This window comes from Apteryx mantelli, chromosome Z, assembly GCF_036417845.1.
Source record: "Apteryx mantelli isolate bAptMan1 chromosome Z, bAptMan1.hap1, whole genome shotgun sequence".
In the NCBI taxonomy this organism is placed as follows: Eukaryota; Metazoa; Chordata; class Aves; order Apterygiformes; family Apterygidae; genus Apteryx; species Apteryx mantelli.
In genome coordinates, this window is record NC_090020.1 from 65003543 (window position 1) to 65022623 (window position 19081).

The window sequence follows — 19081 nt, forward strand, 5'->3', positions numbered from 1 at the left end:
GTGTGTGTTGAGCTTTGTGTTGGGCCACATTGTAGAGCCCACAAGGTACTCCCCAAGAGATTAATCTGACCTACTCTGCCAGAATGGCCAGGCAGCATGGATTGACCATCTAATCAATCCTTGCTGCTTCACAGGGGCATTGATTTCATGGCTCTCAAAACAACTTTCCTAGATGAGTGCTTATTGTCTACTTTGGAAACACACTTTTATGGCTGTAACAAGTAAATAGCTAGGAGATCAGCATATCACTCTTGCTAGACCTGTTGGATCCAAGCATAGCATGACAAAGTCCATGGCCATAAAGGCTGCCCTGTTTCTGCTCCATTATACACATGGAAATTCTTGTGACAATAAGGTTAAGTCCTCAATCTTCCTGCTACAGAAACAGACCTTTACCTCTTTAGCTGAAGAAGGAGCTTGTTAAGATATTAGAAGCAGTGACACATACTCAGTTTTCATCAGCCAAGACATGACCAGATCTGGACTTTTTTTTAACAATGATGTTAGTTGTTTGTGAACTATGATTTTGGCCTCATTATCTCTTCATTCACCACCCTTCAGTAAATTTTGCCAGTTCTTATACTCTCTGTACTGTGAGTTAATGAAATGAATCAGATGATGTGGCTGTTTGTGATAGCATGGGACTGTCCATGATGGCTGATATTGGCCTCTCCTGTACAATGTTCTGAGGTTAAGTAAAAAATTCAGCATGTTGTATTATAGTCCATTAAGAAATTTAATTCTGGCATCATCCAGGGCAAGACCTTTAATTTGTTTTTCAGCCTTTCATCAGAGAATGTCAGAATTGACATAAAGGCTGTCAGGTGTGAACATGGGTCAAAATTTCAGAAATGAGGTCTCAAACCTACTAACTTGAGGAGTTCCTCTGTCTCACCATTGCCCTCAGAAGCAATAGGGAATATTAACAGGTACCAAACTACACCAAATTTTAGGGGGCTTTTAAAAACTGATAGAAAGTCATAACTGACATATAGAGATGAATACTCATGCAATCTGCTGACACAGTAGGTCTAGGATCCTCTGATGATAGGACTCCCATTGACTTCAGATTAAACCACGAAGCAAGGTCTCAGGTTTTCTGAGATTCAGGCCCTCCATACCTTTGATACAGATCTGTGATTGTCAACACGTTTAGGAAGTTCTCACATTTTTATGGGATGGTTTGGCTCCTAAATTAGTTTATAATCACCTATGATATTTTATTTACAGTACTAATATAGCTATGAGAGTATTAATTTTCTCTCCATAATAGTTTAGTGTAATTCATGCCTTGCTTTTAATTGCTGGATCAAATTACTTAGCATAATATTTCATGCTTCATCCCAAGACAGAGAAGTCCAGAAAGGTACCTGTATGCCTGGCCTTTTGAAAAAAAAAGGGTGACTCAAAGGTAATTTGCCAAACAAAATGTTCTTCTGTCCTCAGAGCATAATTTTAAGAGGCAGAGGGCCAAATAAATACAGTGTGTAAGTAAATGCAAATCCAGTAAAATGAAAATGATTGTACCTATTTACTTCTGGAATGACTGGCCATCTCGGCCTAGACAAATCGAGTGGCACACTGACTTTCTTTAATTAACACTGACTTTACATTAAAAGGGAAAATGCTGAAACTTAATTTAAGAGTTGGCATTTAGCCATCTTGCAAGATGGAAAACAAAGGACAGGATCTGCTGTCTGCTGTCGTCTCCAGCCTCCTTGCCTCGCGCCAGTCCGGGCTCTCCCCGCAGCTGGCAGGACCAGGCAAGCACAAAGGTGAGCTTCAAGCTGCCCCCGAGCAAAGTTACATCCTACAAGTGTCCTTGCTGCTGCTGCCATCTCCCATCCAAGCTGAAAAGATCTGTCCTGCCATTTAAGCCTGAATAACAGCCAGCTTCACCCCTGGGGTGAATGGTTCAGTCCCCTGGGGATTGAGATTCAAGCAGAAAGCACTAAGTTGCCAGGTGGGCAGGAAGACGGCTGCCACGTGGCGTGCCCTGTGGGAAAGGCCGGCGCACGGCCAGGGCAGCAGAGCGGTGGGCAGGGCTGCAGAGCGGGGCACGCGAGGCAGGGTCCGCACGCAGGGCGCGACCTGGGCGCACAACCCGAACCACAAGGCTGTCAGCTGCAAGGGTGCACGCTTCCTCAGCCCACCCCAGCCTGGCCTGGCCCCTCTGGCTGAGACAGCGGCAGCGGCTGCCGATGCGTGGGCACTCCTCTCCCCCAGCTACCCCTTCCCTCCCTGTTGCCCAGCACCAGAGCGAACTGGTGGCATTTATGGTGTACACAGGTGCCCCGTGCCCCAGACTGTAGCTTGCTGGGGCAGCAGATGCGGGGAGGCTCCCTGCGTGCTGCGGCGTGGCCCCTAACCCGGCGCTGCAGGGAGCCGGCAGGACGTGCCAGCCTGGCTCCTGCAATGGCAGCTGCGGCCTTGGCCACCGTGGGAAGCAGATTACCAGGCTACGTGGATTTGAGTCCTGACCCTGTCTATACATTCTTAAGATTAAGCAGACATGCTGCCCTAGGGAATCTGATCCTTCATGACCTCTCCTTAAATAACTGCCTTACACATAAGCAGTTAATTAATTTTAGAATAACCTATTAAAGAGTATATAATGTATTCCCATCACAGCTAAATGTCATCTCCTCTAAAAACAAAAGTAATTCAGCAAATAAAAACCCTGTAAAAATAGCACTTGGAGAAGTATATTTTTAAACTTCCACTGATGTTTATTTTTGAAGCCCTGAAATTTAATTCATGTGTTGAATAAATACCCTTCAGATATTTTATCTAGTTATTATTCACATCACAAAGGGTAATATGTTCTTTTTGCAACATCAGAAATAACTATGGCCATTCCTTCAGACGCTGATGGCTTAGCATTTCCCTGTATGACAACGGGAGGGTGAAAACAGAAGAGGGGAAATTCACATCACATCGTTGCTACCAAGAAGCATGCACTGTACTATCTGTTTCAGCATTGCAAGACACTGAGTTCAAAGTAAAATGGATTCATAACAAAGGGACGTTTGTGATGAATTGTTGCCATAATATGCTACCATAAGGTATGCCAGGATTGGTGTCCTGTCAGAAGTAGTCATCTTATAAAATACATCCCTATTGCAACAAGCATAGGAATTCCATATCTGCAAGCTGTTAAATGGTAGTTGTATGAAAATACAAAGATGCTGTCACTGATGTAGAGCATTTGTGTAACAGTAAATAAAGAGGTCCCTTTAATCCTTCTGCTTGCTAGGTAAATAATATGAAAAAGCAGAGCACATAAGCAATGTTAAAAATGTGTGTGGCATCAGGAAGAAATGTAGCTTAACAGCAATGATATCTGCAAGAAGATAAAAGGATCTGCAAAAAGGAGGGAGTGGGGAAGAATTCCCCCTGAAGGAGCTGCACAGACTGGCCAGCCACCTCTTTGACGGTCCATGCAGAGGCCCTCCTCAGGCCAACAGTGACAGATGTTCAAACTACCCACAGTCCAGGTTTCTGCTTCATGGCCATATCTGCAGAGCACTCTTCTAGGCAAAAATTAAAGCTGAATTATACTGTTAGAACACTGTATCCCTCCACTTCTGAAGCAGGAGGTACATCCACGCTATGCAGCCATGGACCAAGCAGCCAACCTTTGTTAAGGCACTACTGGCAGTTTAGCTGTGGCAGTGGAGGACTCAGTGTATCTTGCAAAACCGTGTGGGAGATGAGGGAACACCTATAGGACTAGCCTGTGTTGAGCTGCATACTCCTATAACTACAGCATTTGCAATAGCCAAGATGACTATTTTAAAGCTAGCTCAGGCCTGCCTATACAAACTGCAGAACAGAAATAGCTTCCAGGCAGCTCTGCTTTAACCTATATATCTGTCAGTGTTTTCTAGCTCATAATCACATTGTAGAGTGAATAGGAGGCCTAGCTGAGTTGGCTAAATGGTCCTCCAACTCACTGCCCCCCATTTCAAAGTATTTTACCCCTTGGCACCTCTTGGTATTGTAGACTGATGAGACCAACTTTGATGTGAAGACCAAACAGATGTACAAGTCACTAAGAGGTTTATTTAAGAGAGAGGTGATTTCTGTCTTTTGACTGGACAGGCAAAACTACTCAGTGACCCTTGCCATCTAGGGGCAAATAGTGTCCGTCTCACAGGGTACAGAAGTCCCTCTCACAGACAAACTTAATTGTCATGCTAAGACCTCTTCATGGCAGTCTCAACAGAAACTCAGCAAGGCTGGATGCAAAATCTATTCTTTGCTCACAACAAGAAAGACTGTGCAGAAGGTGAGAGTAGGAGTAGGAGGGAAACAGGGAGATAGATGTCCTTGTTTAGTAGAACTGGGCACTTTCCTGATGGGAATGGTGAGGTTTAGGCTGCTATTCTGTGCCCTCCTACATGGGTAATGGAGTGAAATGTGATCTCTTGAAGCCCAGACATGAAAAAGGTCTAGTTTCTGTGATACTGGGTTGAAACTGTTCAATATATTCATCAGTGATGTGGGCGATGACACAGAAAGCCTCTCCAGCAAATCTGCAGATCACACTAAATAACAGAGAATGGCCTACGCAGTGAATGGCAGGGCTTCAATCCAGAAGAACCTCGAGACATTTGAGGTTCAAGCCAGCAGCCGCCTGATGAGATTCAGCCAGAAGTGCAACAGTTGGGATAACCCAAAGTACCTGCACAGGCCTAGGAAAGGCTAGCTGGGTTTGCAGCTCTGCTGCAAAGGACCTGGGAGGTTGCAGTGGGCTGCAGGCTGAGCCAACAGGGCACTCTCCTTGTGAACAAGGCAACCTGCTTGCTGAGCTGCATTAAGAGAAGAATGGCCAGCAGATCAAGGGATGTTTTTATTCCCCTATACTTGGCGCCGGTGAGGTTGTACCTGGAGCCTGGTTCAAGAGGGTATTTGAGAATCTGCTTTAATGAAGGACTACCAAGATGGAGAGGGCTTAGATGACTTGACCTGCAAGGAGAGGCTTAGGGAGCCGGTGTTGTTTAACCATATGAAAAGGAGGAAAAGGGATGATCTAGTAGTCAGCTGCAGCTACCCAAAGAGGACTTACAGAGCCAAAACAGAGCCAAATTCTTCTTGGTGGTGACAGATGATGTAGAAAACGGCTACAAACTGTGCTTTTGTGGGGGTCAGACATTAGGAAAATTTATTTGCTAGCTGAGTAGTGCAACACTTGAGCAGGTTATCCAGGGAGGCTGGGCAATCTCACCCTTGGAGGTTTTCAAGATTCATCCAGACAAAGCCACAGCTGATCTAATCTAGTCTTGGTGACAGTCCTGGTCAGACTAGAGACTTCCAGGCTCCCTTCAGCCAGCATTTCTGTAATTCCAGGGTTGCATGATTCTACACATGGGGAGTGCCCCAGCCACAGCAGGGGCAAAGGGGTCAGAGATAATGAGTGGGTAAAATCCCTGTAAACAGCAGATCTACAGACAGAAAATGTAGGAGCAAGGTATTAGCATTACTTATTATTCTTCAGCTACAGAAAGCAACAGCTGTACTTAAAATGACTTCACATGGCCATACAGCCCTAAATCCTGCAAGCATGCAGCAGGGTTGCTGTATTCTAGAAAAAGTGTGTGCAAAGTAAAGAGTGGGGCAATGAGCAAGGTGAGGCACCCTGTCACAGATCCGGGCACTGAGCAGAAGTGAATAGCGAGCTCTTTGCATGTCTGTTCTTTTCCTGTTCACAAAGCAGGGTAAAAGGGGCCTGAGGCAAGGAGAAGAGGGCATCATCAACTAGACTTGGGCTTGACTGGAACTGGAATCCCTTTAATGAGGCGCTAGGTATACGTCCCCTCCCTTCTGCTGAGAAACAAGAAAGACCTGTCTGCGGTTCAGCAGTGTCCCTGCATTGCTGCGGTGTCTGTCTGTGCTGTACTGCTAGCGCCAGGTTGCTCCTCCCGTGCCTCACACGCTGGCCAAGCCTCTGCCTTGGCATGGAGCCCCTGGGCTTCAGCAAGGCAGTGGGAGCAGCGGGTCCACACACGGCCCATCAGGCAGTGGGTCCCATGCTGGGCAGGATTTAGCCCCTGGGGTGTCTCCCACTGTATAAAGAGCATCTCTGAAAGAGGGCTAAGTGACCTGGGGACAGGATTTCCTACTCTTCATTTAAAAAATCACTTTTTGAAGCCTGCAGTGCAATTTAAGACATAAAGACAAAGCTTACTTTGTCTGCTTCAGTTTCTGTCTTTTGGGGGTTTTCTTATCCACCATGTGACAGTGGGCATACTGCATAGTTTGTGATGAGGAAAGGCAGCTGCTCCCTCCAGGTCATTTCTGACATAACATGATGAAGCAAGCAGTGAGTCGTACCTGGGCTGTGAACAAACAGGGCATCTCAGTTTCCAGTTGACAAATACATCCATTCAGTCAGGGTTTTTTATTTTTCTAATCTGGGGAGCAAATCGTCCATTACAGTGTATTCTCCGTGTCCCCAGGCCCACATATATTTTCCAGCAGCTCTCCTCAGCATTCCACTTTATAAAATCAATCTCTATTTAAGTAAGAGGAGGATATTTATTTCTTAATTTTTTAATAATGTATTCTGTGATTTGTTACAGCTCTCAGTGTTGTATTATTTATTTATTGTGCCTATAGGGTGCCCCGCCACATGGTAATAGAGGAGCGCAAGAATTAGAGACCTAAGCAAAATCAAGTTCAATAATTTTGCTACACTGTAGGACTTGGGCCAAAATTAACAAAAGAGCAAAATGCAATGACAATACAACAGAGTTTTTGTTCCAGAGTTTTTACTAAACCAATGGAAACAAACTAAAAACACAGAAAGATCAATCATCACTGAAAGCAAAAATCAGAATTGGATTTTAATATAGCTCCCATGGTATTTCAGAACCCTATAAAGGAGTTATTTATTCTGGAGTCCTTATAAGTTAATTATAAATTTGCATAGATACCTGAATGAAACAAATATCAAAGTTTCCTTTTCCTTTCTTGTCTTCTCTCTGCAAAGACGATTCCCTTTCAAAATACATTCAGAAATCCTCAGCTCAGTAAAAGGAGGCTTGATTTATCTTGCAAAATATATACATTCATTAGGTGATATCTCAGCCTGGTTCATTCAGTGGCAAAGCTTTCATCACCTTCATTAGGGGTAGGGTTTAACCAAGTTAATTTATTACTGAAATATGAAAACATGAAAAGAAAGAGTCTTAGGCCTTTTCTACACTGTATGCCAACCCTCAGGAAAGTCATGGTTATACCTGATGAGGCGTGGTAGCTACTGCATGCCTGCCGTGTCCATGTTGACACACTGCTGTTATGCATCCATCTGAACGAGGATTGTGTACAGTGCAATAAACACTGCCGTTATCTGAGCTCATAGCCCAAGGTTCACAGCCTCGCACTTGCTGGCTCATGGTGCACTCTCCTTCTCCGCATGCCAGCAGATGAGTGCTCCTCTTGGGGCCTAGGGCTGGGCAGACTGCTGCCCAGGAGGCTACCCTGCTCGTGAGGCGGGCACGTTCTGTTAGATGCTATTAGTATATATCCTTGGCCGAAGTTGCTGCTTTTTATGGGGACAGCGCTGGCCATCCACACCCCTCCACAAACAAGTGCCAGAGGGCATTACGATAGGTGTATGTCAGAGGTGGCTTTAGAGCCAGTGAAGAAAGAAGCAGCAGTTGGCATTAAGTGGTGACCATAGCAACAGCTGATTGGTCCATGTGGGAGTGGAGGCCCAAACCAAGGAAAGGCTACTTTTATTAGCAGGAGCTTCCTTCCTATACAGAGCCAGGGCTATTCATGGGACCCCATCAAACTGAAAATAAGTGTGACCAGCAGTGACTGAGAACTGTTGCATGAAGAAAGGCATGGCATTATATTAGGACACTCCTTCAGCACTCCAGCCAGCTGAATGAGCGAGACAATAATGATCTTATAATATATTGCTATTGTGTTGTGGGAACTGGCAACCCCAGACACACAAATCTAATTAGCTCATGCAAACCAACCTGCTGACAGGGCTGGACTCCTTCCACTGCTCTGAATGACAAAGCAATCATTATTGGACTATCCAGGCCAGTTCAGATTAGGGATGACCCAACACACACTCTACTGCCCAGACTGATGAGACTTTAACCTTATGTGCCTCAGAGAAGAGACAGTTTGACTGCCACACTTAGGAAGTGCAGGTTGTCTGTGTGATGCACTGTTGGCAGTACCTACATGGTGGTGCTAACAGCTTAACTTGTTTGACTGTTGTATTCTTTAAACAGTACATTTGGCTGGGCAACATTGTGTGTTCACCTTGGTTGGGGAAATAAAGTGGAGTGGTCTGAGATAGACTGGGTTGCTAATAATTATGAATGAGGGCTTAATTATGGACAACTAACAAATGAGCCTGATAGTGCCACAGGACCTGCTACAGCAAAGGAAATAAAAAAGGCTATTTCCACTTGCATGTTTGAGGTGCAGAGGGAGTCCAGTACTGCTGACTAACGGGGCTGTCTGGCAGTTCTGGGCTGTTGGGTGGATGGGAATGGAATAAAGATGATGTCTAAAATTTAGATGTAATGTTTATGTATGTATGAAAAAATAAAAATCCTTTCTCTTCCAATTTATATATTAAAAAAAAGTCATATAGAAAAGCAGGTTGCCAAAACCTGTGAAAATTTCTGCTGTCTTTTTTACTCATTATGACAATACAAATCATCATCTGACATCCTTCTTGGGGCAATAGAGCTGGTCTAGAGAGGATCTGGAGCTGCTGGGAATTGGCAGCTTATTGATCGTTTCCCTCAGGAACTATTTACCAAACTTAGCAAAGCTTATTAAGGTGGAGGTGATTCAAATTCCTCAAGGTCTGACTGCCTGGCTCACAAACTTAAATTCCTCTGACATGTTTTTGTGAAACTCCATGGCTCATTCCCTCCTCTCAAGATCATGTTAGAGATATTTTTGGCTGATGTGTCTTCTCTTTTGTTTCTCCAACTCCATGAACACTGCTGGCCTCCAGAGGTATATCTTTTTTCCGCACTATTTCTCTGTTGCCGTGAATCCTGTCACTGGCTCTGAGTGGTCTCAGCTGCCAGGCCTGAGTGTCATACTGCAGGACTTGCTTCGTAATCCCACTGTGAAATCTCTGCCTGTCGAACTTTTCTGAAGGACTCCTCCCAGGAGGTAATTTTGTCTTCTGACTATCAGAAAATTTGGGATTGTGGTGAGAAGGTGGGTGCTTGCTGAGATAGCAACAAAAATGATTACAATGAACCTTTCCCTGCTTGCTGCGACCTTCCAAGAGGCTGTGCTGATTCAGACATTAGAATAATAAGAAGACGAATTATTTGATTTTTTTCCTGCCTTCTGGTGCTCATGAAATGATAAGAGATTACAAATTCCAGCAGCGAAAGAGTGAGGAATATCAAATTCTACTTGGAATATTTACAGAGGAAAAAATAAGTTTTATTATGCTGCAGGGATAGTTTCAGTTTGTTAGAGGCAGTCATACTCCAAACACATGCTCATCCTGGCTCTGTTGATGGGTTGGTATTGAAAAGGGATTCTTCACTTGCATGGCAGCTCAGAAGTCAACCCAGTTCATTGCAAAACTGATTGACTGCTGGTAATCACAGGCTTTTGGGATATCACCTTGACTCCTTGTCTTCTATCTGTCTTCTCCTGAGAAATTTGCTTGTCTTCTTTCACGTTGGCTTGAAGTTGTGCAGTGGTCATAAGATGCTCTCACCACCATACACTAGTACAGAGGTATTTTAAGGACAATTGTTCTGTATCAAATACTATTGAAGGACGAACCTGAGAAAATGCAAGTTGGGTGAAACAAGGTATATCGAGCAAGGGGATAAGAGGCCTAAGCCACTATGTTTAGGCATCAGGGCACAAGAGATTACTGTTACAGGGCCAAACGGTACAAAGAATAGGTATTCAGTGCATTTATAGGCCTATATTTGAGGTGGATGTCCATGCCTTCCAATAACGTCTGTATTCTTCTGACTGATAGAGACAATCTGCCTCAGGATATCTTAGCTCAGAGTGTGGTAGTTGTCTAGCTACAGGACTGCACAAGGTTTGAACATGTACTGTAGGAAGGAAGAAAACACTTGGACTGAGCATGAGGTTAGCATGCAATAAAGATACAGTCTCTGTGTGACAACTCTGTTCCTTGTGGGTTGCCCATTTTTGTTGTGTTAACACAGTTGAGATGCAGGACTATAAGGAAGTGATATATGAAATGAATGGGAATATCTGTTGACTTTGAAGACTCTTTTTGTTCTGAACAGACTATGCTGGAGGCTTTTGAAATTAAAAATCAAAGTTAACTCTCGATAGTCCTAAAGATTTTTTCAGCCTAAAGATTTTTCCCTCTATCTACAGCCTGAATCATATCTAAGCAGTGCTTCTAAGAAACTATTCTGCAGATCATGTTTTCCCTTGGATGGGATAGTCCCGTGACAGCCTGTGCAGTTGTCACTGATCCTTATAATTATGGGCCTGGTTTTCCCACATTTGCAATAAAAACTCATGTGTTGAGTGTGACTTATAAGCAAAGCAAAGAAATTCGAGTAATGATTTTCAGTTGGTCACTTATTGATTGACTTCAGGCAGCCAAGCTGGTTTGAGCCAACTTTGTCTGGTTCAGTTTCAACCAACCAAAAGCTCTTCAGCTCATGAAAGTCAGAGATGAGTCTTTGGTATGAACAGTTTGAAGCCTGACTCACTTCAGAGGGGATTCTGACTAGTTAAAGTCCTTGCAAGTAAGGTGGAACGTATCCTTCACTGAGGCAAAGCAGTGTTGCCCTTTCTGCTCAGCCTCAGGAGTTTGTGCTGGGAACAGAAAACATGCTTTGAGGTCAGTGCTTCCCAGCAGCTCTGCTGATCAGCTGAACTGCATGGGCAGCCTCCAGCAGCACAGGTACTCTCCCCCATCCCTAGCAGATGTCATGCTCCCTTCCCAACCAGTAAGATTTGCTTTCTACTTCTGCAGTCATCTCCCAATACTGTTACATTCCTAATCTGATTTTTGACATCAAATACTGTCAGTCCGACTGAATGAAGGGCTATATCATATACACTCAGTAATGTCTGTTTCCCTCTTGCAAGTAGGTATTCTGGGGCTTCATGATCTCCTCTCACTTGTGCCATGACAAAAGAAGATAAGAAATGTCCTGCTGAGCCCAAAAGACAATTCACCCATCTCAGTATTCTGTCTTTTGCTGCGCAAACAGTAAATGCTGTGTTGGGAGAGCCTGTGAGCCTGGGCAATACGTGTAACTGTGTGTATGTTTCCACACACTCCCCCAGCACCCACAGTTGCTGTATTATGGGATGCTAGAGGGCATGTCTCTGCATAGTTCTTTTAGCACCTATTTAAGGATCTGTTGTCCATGAATTTGTCTAATCCCACGTGGAAACTGCTGATACCGTCCACCTACACCACTTCTTGTAGTAACAAATCCCAAGTGTTCACTGCCAACTGTCTAAAGAAGGATTTTCCTTCATCTGTTTTAATTTAATCTCCTACTAGTTTTAGTGAGTGCCTCCTAGTTCTAGTGTTATAGGATTTAGTGAATAATAGTTCTGAAGTCATATTAATACTGCCTTCATGATTTTGCAAATGAAATTGTTTCTTTCCATTGCTAGAAAGTAAACATCCTGAAGCAATGTTTGAGATTTCCATTCCCTTTGCTGCTTAGGGGAGCTGGAAGTCACAGATTCCAGTGCACTTTTAAGAGAGTAGCATGTGTTTTAGACTAGCCTTTTGATGTTGAGTGATATTTTCAGAAGGTTAGCTGCTCAGCTTCTCAAAGGTACTTGCCACAATTAACATCTGTGCCTAAGGGATAGGGATTAACTACTTTCCTAGCTTAAGTGCTTGTGAAAACACTGCCAGGTATACACCTGCAATTTTAAGTGCCCAAATGCCTTTGAAAATTCCTAGGTCCATTTTGAAAACCCAGGGTTGCATCAATTTGCGTAGATACTTTTCTTATAGGAACCAAGTCTCTCTCTGTGTTTTTGAAAGAATCATACAGAGACTGATTTTCATTCAAGCTCCTTACAACTAAAATAGGTGGCACAACTTCAGAAGAGTGCAAAACATTTTGATGGCGATCTTCAGGAAGTCTGGCTATGTATGATGGCATCACAGACTAGTCTATATTAACATACTCTAAATAGGAATGGGAATCTTTCGAAATCTGCTCCTAAAGATCTGTGTATCAATATATCCCTCTGGAAACCAGAGAGAATAAAGCAGGCTGACCCCAAAGGGAATGTATGCATATTAATTAACCCAAGTTTGTAAGGTGCTTGGAGATAAAATGCATTACGGGACTCTGGGAATAGAGCCAAAACATGACTCCCTGCTGGAGTCCAGAGTATTTCTGTGTTGCTCTACCATGGGAATGATCTTTATATTCTCTTAAATCTGTTGGCTGCCTGTGTTGCTTTATTTCATCTTAGTTGTTGGAAAACAACTTGCTCAAGGCCTTGAGTCAGCAATAAATAACTTTTTTAAACAAAAAAACATGGCACACCCAATAGATCAACTGACCTTTAGCCCTGAACACAAAACTGAGATGTGCCTTGCTATTTGCTCTGTGAGGCAACAGGCAACTTCTGCTCCTTTGCATCCTCATGTGGTGCTGCTAGTGTTACTCTCAGCTAAGCTAGTACAGTGCCACGGTGATTCAGACTCTAAATAACTTGTAGGCTTCATCTTCTGAAGCATGTTAATAGGTTAAGTTCACTTCACAATTGCTAATTTTATATTATTTCAAAGGATAATCACATATTTATATATTATTTATTACACAAATCTGGTATAATACATTATTTACAGCAGTATTAACAGTATTTATTATTTATTATGTTACTGTATTAATATATATTATTTCAAGCAAGACTTTTTCCACTGTTGTTTGTTGATTCCAGTTACTGGACTTAACATTCTGCAGAGCAGACAGTATAGTCCTGTGGGTTCAGGCTGCTGAAATCTAATTACGTTGGTCCAGAAATGCCATTCACTTTTGCCTCAGTAATATTTTATAACGTGGGGACAAATTGTGGTTAGCTCTGCTTGGATATAAAGGAACAGAAAAAGGGATGTGAGATATCTGCCTTTCCCATCCATACAGTGAACTCTTTCAAAGGTCAGTTCCGTAATCCCAACTTTCTTTCTTTTTGCATGCAAGTCTCAACAGAGCCTTAGACTGCTGCAGCTACTACAGACACCCAAAGAGATGGGGACGTGCCTGTCCCCTTCCTTTTGCTCCCTCAGATGGAAGGCAGAATCACAGTAAACATACTGCACAAGCCCTAGCCAACACTAGACACTGGCTGATACCACAGTGTGGGTTAGGGAGGTGATTTCTTGAAATAACATTTCTGTGGCAGCAAAAGCTATAGCTTAGATGTGGTTAGACATTCACAAAAATGTCCTTGCTGAAATAAATTATTTTGCTGAGGAACCGAGCTACACCAACAAAAGTTACTTCCAGCCCTCTGTGGCTTAGCCTCACCAACAGACCTCTTCTCTTCTCTTGGAAGAATAGAGTTAGGTACTGTCTGTCTCTGAGAAGATCTTCTCTTGGGTAAATCAGAAATACATTATGAGTGATTGTGAAAGGCTGGAAGACAACCTTGTAGCAGAAATAGGAACTGAGCCTGAGCAGAAATTTCAAAACAGTGGTGGCTTTAACCACAGTCCTATCTCTTATCAGAAGCACTGGCCAGCTTCTCCCTTAAAGCACTGGGTGGAGACTCCTTCTAAACCTTGCATCTTTAAGTTGTCTTCAATGTTCATTTGCTGTTCCCATCCAGACAAATGTACTGCTAGCCTGCCTCTTCATATGTAAGGCAATTTATGGCCAAAATCCAGAGGTCTGGTTTGCATAAACATAGGTGGGCTTGTTCAAAGAGTATTTCTTCTGGTGTATGTCTCACTCCTTCCATCTTCACCACCTTGTTCTAGAAGGCACCACTGGCCTCATTCCCGGCATGCTGCCTCGCAAGTTCTCCCTTGACTTCTCATTGTGAGAGTCTCTGGAGTATCTGGAAAGGACTCTGAAGGAGTCTGTGAGATCTCCTTCGCTTAGTGCTCCCTATTAACTATGCACTTCTCACTATTGGTAAGTGCTGAGGCCATGTAAATCTTAAAGAAAGTAGGTAGGGACTCCTAATCCTAACTAATCTTTAATGGAAGCATTGTTCCAGGTGGGTTTCAGATATAGTCTGAGGCTCTGATGGCCTTTAGTGACTAATCTGTTTTGTTCATCTCTATTTTAAACCTTATTAACCTGCCCAGTAATCTTTATGCCCATGGAGTGTATTACTTTTGTCCTGTTCTCTTTAGCTTCTCTGTCTTTTTGTCTTCAGTTGCCTATATCCTGTGTAATAGATTCTCTGTAGCCAGTCTTCTTTAGCGTGTCAGTCTGCTTCTCCCCTTCTAATCTTTTTATCCTGCTTGACTATTCAGCCTCTTCTGGTTTTGCTGTCTGCAACTGGTACACTAATATTGTCTCATTCTTCCTATGTCAGAAAAGCAATTGTGCATCCTTGTTGATCTTCATATTTTTCCTGACTCATTCCTAGTAACTGTGATGGAAAAACAGCTGTTTATCTCAATTAAGTTTTGATTGCTAATTAGCATACCTGTCACTATTATTCAGTTTCTTCCAATGTCCCCTTCAGCTATTTTCTATGCTATTTTTTCACCTGGTTTCCATGAGAACCATCTCACTATATCTGTATCCAGTCAGCCTTGCTATGTACTTGGTTGCTGTTAGGAAAGAGTAATCAGAGAACTGCTTACTTTCAGGTAACATTTGAATTTGGGGCTTGTAATGTTCCAGCAATGCTCAGAACATGGAGTAGGAGTCACATCCTCGAAATGTATCCAGGACCTGCACATATGGATATCCTTCTATACCATATATATGGAATCCTACCCCATAATATACTGTCATTCTACACCCAGACTGTCCAAAAGCTTTTCAGACTTACAGGAAATCTTCTACTGTGCAGGGACCAAGGACAAAGAGGATGGTCTGGTGTCCTTTTCCTTGGACAGCCAGCTAGTTTCCTTGCAAATACCACACAACATAGTGTTTAGTGGGTAGCTGGACTTCCCACGTGACTGTTTCCTTCCTTTTTGCAGACTGGACTTGAGAGAGCTACCTCCGGAGGGTCACTGCATCCATCACTTGCAGTGATATACCATTTCCCTGAGACAGCAAGACCAAAGAGGAGAGGTTGCTTCTTACCAAGGGGGTACGTAGCTCTCTGGCAAAGAGGACCAGTGGGCCAGGCTTCTAGGAGGTCTTGCCTGGGGAAGTAGGGTTGCTGGCAGCCCTTTAGGAGCAAGAGCAGGTGAGCGAGCCCTCAGAAATTTTTGAGTGACAATAGAAGAAAGCACAACACAACTGCGAGGAAGGGAAAACAAGTTAAAGACAACCTGTTGGGGAGACGAGAAACACATCTGATACTGGTGTTCCTGATGTCAGTAATTTGTGCAAAAGACACAGTACAAAATACTTGTTATGTACAGACTATAAGAAAAACAGTATTAAAGGACTGTTCATGATTGCTAAACACTGTAAGAGAATTCACAAAGGTGTCCTTCACCACACAGTGACTACGAACATAACATATTTGAATACCATTAGTTGGTGTTGGCATATGTGGAGAGTTTTTAAACATTAATAGTTCAGATTTTGCCAATGCGTGCATCAAGTCTTGTCTGTTTACAGCCTTAGAACAACATTAACAAAGTCGTCTTCAAAACACCAGAGTTCAGTTAGTGGAACATTCCTCTGTACAGGGGCACTTGTTTCAGTTCAGGACTTACTTCAGTTTAGGGATGCAGTTCTTAAACTGCAGGGGAGAAATAAATAGCTGGAGGGCAGTACTTAACACTGCTCCATGCAAGGTTTGTGAGAGTATGTCCTAACTTATCTGATACCTATCCTAAACTGGAACACATGCACTGAAGTGCAATGCCTGTGCAGATGTCTGCACCAGTTAAGATAAGTCAGTTTAAGGTAACTCGTGCAAACGTCATTTAAGAAAAGTCCAGGATGCATCTAGAAAATCTTTGACAGGCTAAGTTAGAGCCTCTTGTAGCACTGCTTGTTATTAGTTATTACATACTTCAACTGCCCTGTAAAAAAGGGGCAAACTCCAGTTTTTAGGCAAGTAGTGGATGCCATAAATTCAGTCATGCCACAGTAATTGCAGTGAACGCTAGACAAGATGAATACAAAGTAATTGATAAGAAAAAACTCCAAACATTGCATTTTTAGCTAGGTTTCTTAAGGAATCAAATCTTGTTTAATCTGACCAGTTTCAATCACAGTTGATGGGAGGATACAGGCATCAGAGATTAAGTCTCTACACACTTAGTGAAAATAAGCAACTAGATAGTTAGTGACCTCCTTCCCCTCTTTCCCTAGGGAAGCACTAGTGTTGAGGTTCCTGGGCAGGATCAGAGGTGGAGGAATAGATAGAACAGGAAAAGGTACTGAGAGGAGAGAGGAGACCTGGCTGTTAGCCAGGGGAGAGTGACACGTTAGCTCCTGAGAGCAGAGAGTGGAACACATTTTTGACATCTGTAGAGCAGAAAGGGATGGGATATGAGGAAGATTTAATGAACCCTAGATCAATATCTCTTTCAGACTAGATCATTGCTTCTAACCTGTTTTTGCTTGAAGTTTGTTGCTACTTGGTTGGACCAGGTGAAGGAATGGTATGCCCCCCAAAATATCCACTTTATCCAACTACATTAGCTTGTCTAAGAAAAGATATTACTTCTCCCTTCAAAAGTGTTTGTATACTATCTTTAGACCAACCACACCACTGTTATAAAATTGTTGTCCTCTTCTATTTCATATGCTATATGCTACCTTATGCTTTCAATATGTTTTCAATAGTTGGTAAACTGACCAGGGCTGAATTCAGTCTGTAATCAAGGTAAGAAGACCTGTCTCCCACATGTAGCCCATTAGACTATCTAGGAAGGTTTCAAATACAAGTATTCGATGGAATAGGCTTCTTAAATAACACTGTGCTGTGGATAAGGAGCCATGGCTCATAACAAACTGAGGGTCATATGAAGCTTGTACAAACTTCAGGATTTTTACTTCCTTATATTACTGGATTTTCTTTAAAACTTTTCGTCTCTTCTCAGCTCAGTGACTTCCTATATTCCTTCATGGGATGAATTTTTCCCAGATGTTCCTGGAGGGAGGCAAATGCACGTGCAAAGATGGGACAGTTCTGAGAGGGAAGGATCAGGGCAATTAGAAAGACGCTGCCTTTGTCATGCTAGGGAGCTCATGCCTAATATTAAGGAGATATTGTCAAATGTATTCTGCTCCCAAACAAAGCTTGTTGATCTTTATGCTTGCTCTTCTGTTTGTAAGCCTTGTGATTCTGAAGCTAGCTTACACACACACTGACATCCCCCACTGACTTCACTGGTAGTTACATTTGGTCCAGATTGTTTACAGATTAGGGGCAAATTCCTGCCCTAGAAGGACGTTGCCATCAACTTCAGTAGAAATTCACCACAGATATATGAACATCAAAAATACATTGAAAGCCCCGAGAACCTTGTTAAAAATCCTAAAATACCATTATGTTTATCAAGGTACAGTCAGGTCTGGTTAATCACACCCTGTTTGCAAACATCCAATTTTATCAGTTTTAAAAAAATATGTCAAATCTTGTTCACATGTCCTATTAAACTAGTTTCTGCTTTAATCTGTGGGATGTTCAGATAATGCCAATAAACCAAACAAGAATTAATCAATTCTGACTATTCTGATCTGACAAGCACCTTCATTTGGATGCTGATTATTTGGCTGTCCATAGAATGTTCATGGATCCTACAAGATATTTGACTTTCTATACTTGCCAGAGATTTCCACTGTTCTGATAGGACCTGTTGCCTGCTATGCATGTAAGAATAGTATTAGCCTTTTTGTATGCTTTTAGGAGTAATAGAGCAGAATCAAATTATGAGCTATATTCAGACAAGCTTTTCAAAACTTATACAGAGTGTTTGTTGTTTCTCCAAGTGTGGGGGAGATTCCCTCTCCCAGAGGGAGGGCTGCTAAGGAGTCATATGTGGGACACAGTTCTAAATATTCCTCTTGTGTAGGATGCTCGCTCCATGATCAAAGGCATTTGTGGTTGGCAAATTTAAATCTTGCACCTCTCTCTAATTTAAAACTGAAGAGCCATTTGAATGCCAGTGGTGCCAATCAGTATTTCTCTGCTACCTCTGTTTCTTGCTCATATTTTTTACAGCCTTACCTGACTTAGATTTGCCTGGCTTATGTGTGTTATTTCAACATCATTTGAATTTGCTTATGTAAAGAATGCTAAGTGAGTGGAAAAAATAATCACTCCGGTTTATAGAAGTGCTTGCAAATGTGGGTCACCACTTGTGCCTGGATTTTGCAACAGAGTTTGGGGTCTGATCATTTCATGTTTGGCTGATATAGTATAATTATCATCTTATTTATATTGAATTTTTCTGATTCTATCTAACCATTCAGAGTTTCACTAGCTGCTGCTGCAATATCTGCTGTACCACTGAACATTTTTAAATGCAACTGGGCCATCTTTTTGTTGACAGTTTTTAACTGTGACAGCAAAGTTGGTTCACTTAATAGTCTCTCTCCGACTTGCTTGTTAAAATGTTAGATTTCTTTTTGATGAATAATCCTTTTGGAGTGTAGTGAAGAGTTTTCTCATGAAGACCAGGAAGGGCGGGGAGGGTGGGGTGGGGGGAAGAAGGCTGAATGCCACAGTGATGGACACAGGGTGTCTAAATAATCCAAATAATTAGGGCTGGTGCTGTTGTCATCCTCAGATGAGGGATGACCTTTTCATCATTCTGACAGGGATGCTGGGTGCCCCAAAGGGAAAGGCACTGGAGTAGCTCTTCCTCTTGTCTTCAGCTACAATCTACCATGTGGGGCTGTGTATGGAGTAGGGGGTATTTGCACTCCTAGAATGAGGGCATCTCAGGCGAGATCACATGTGAGGTGTCCTTGTGGAACAGGGAGCCAGCCCT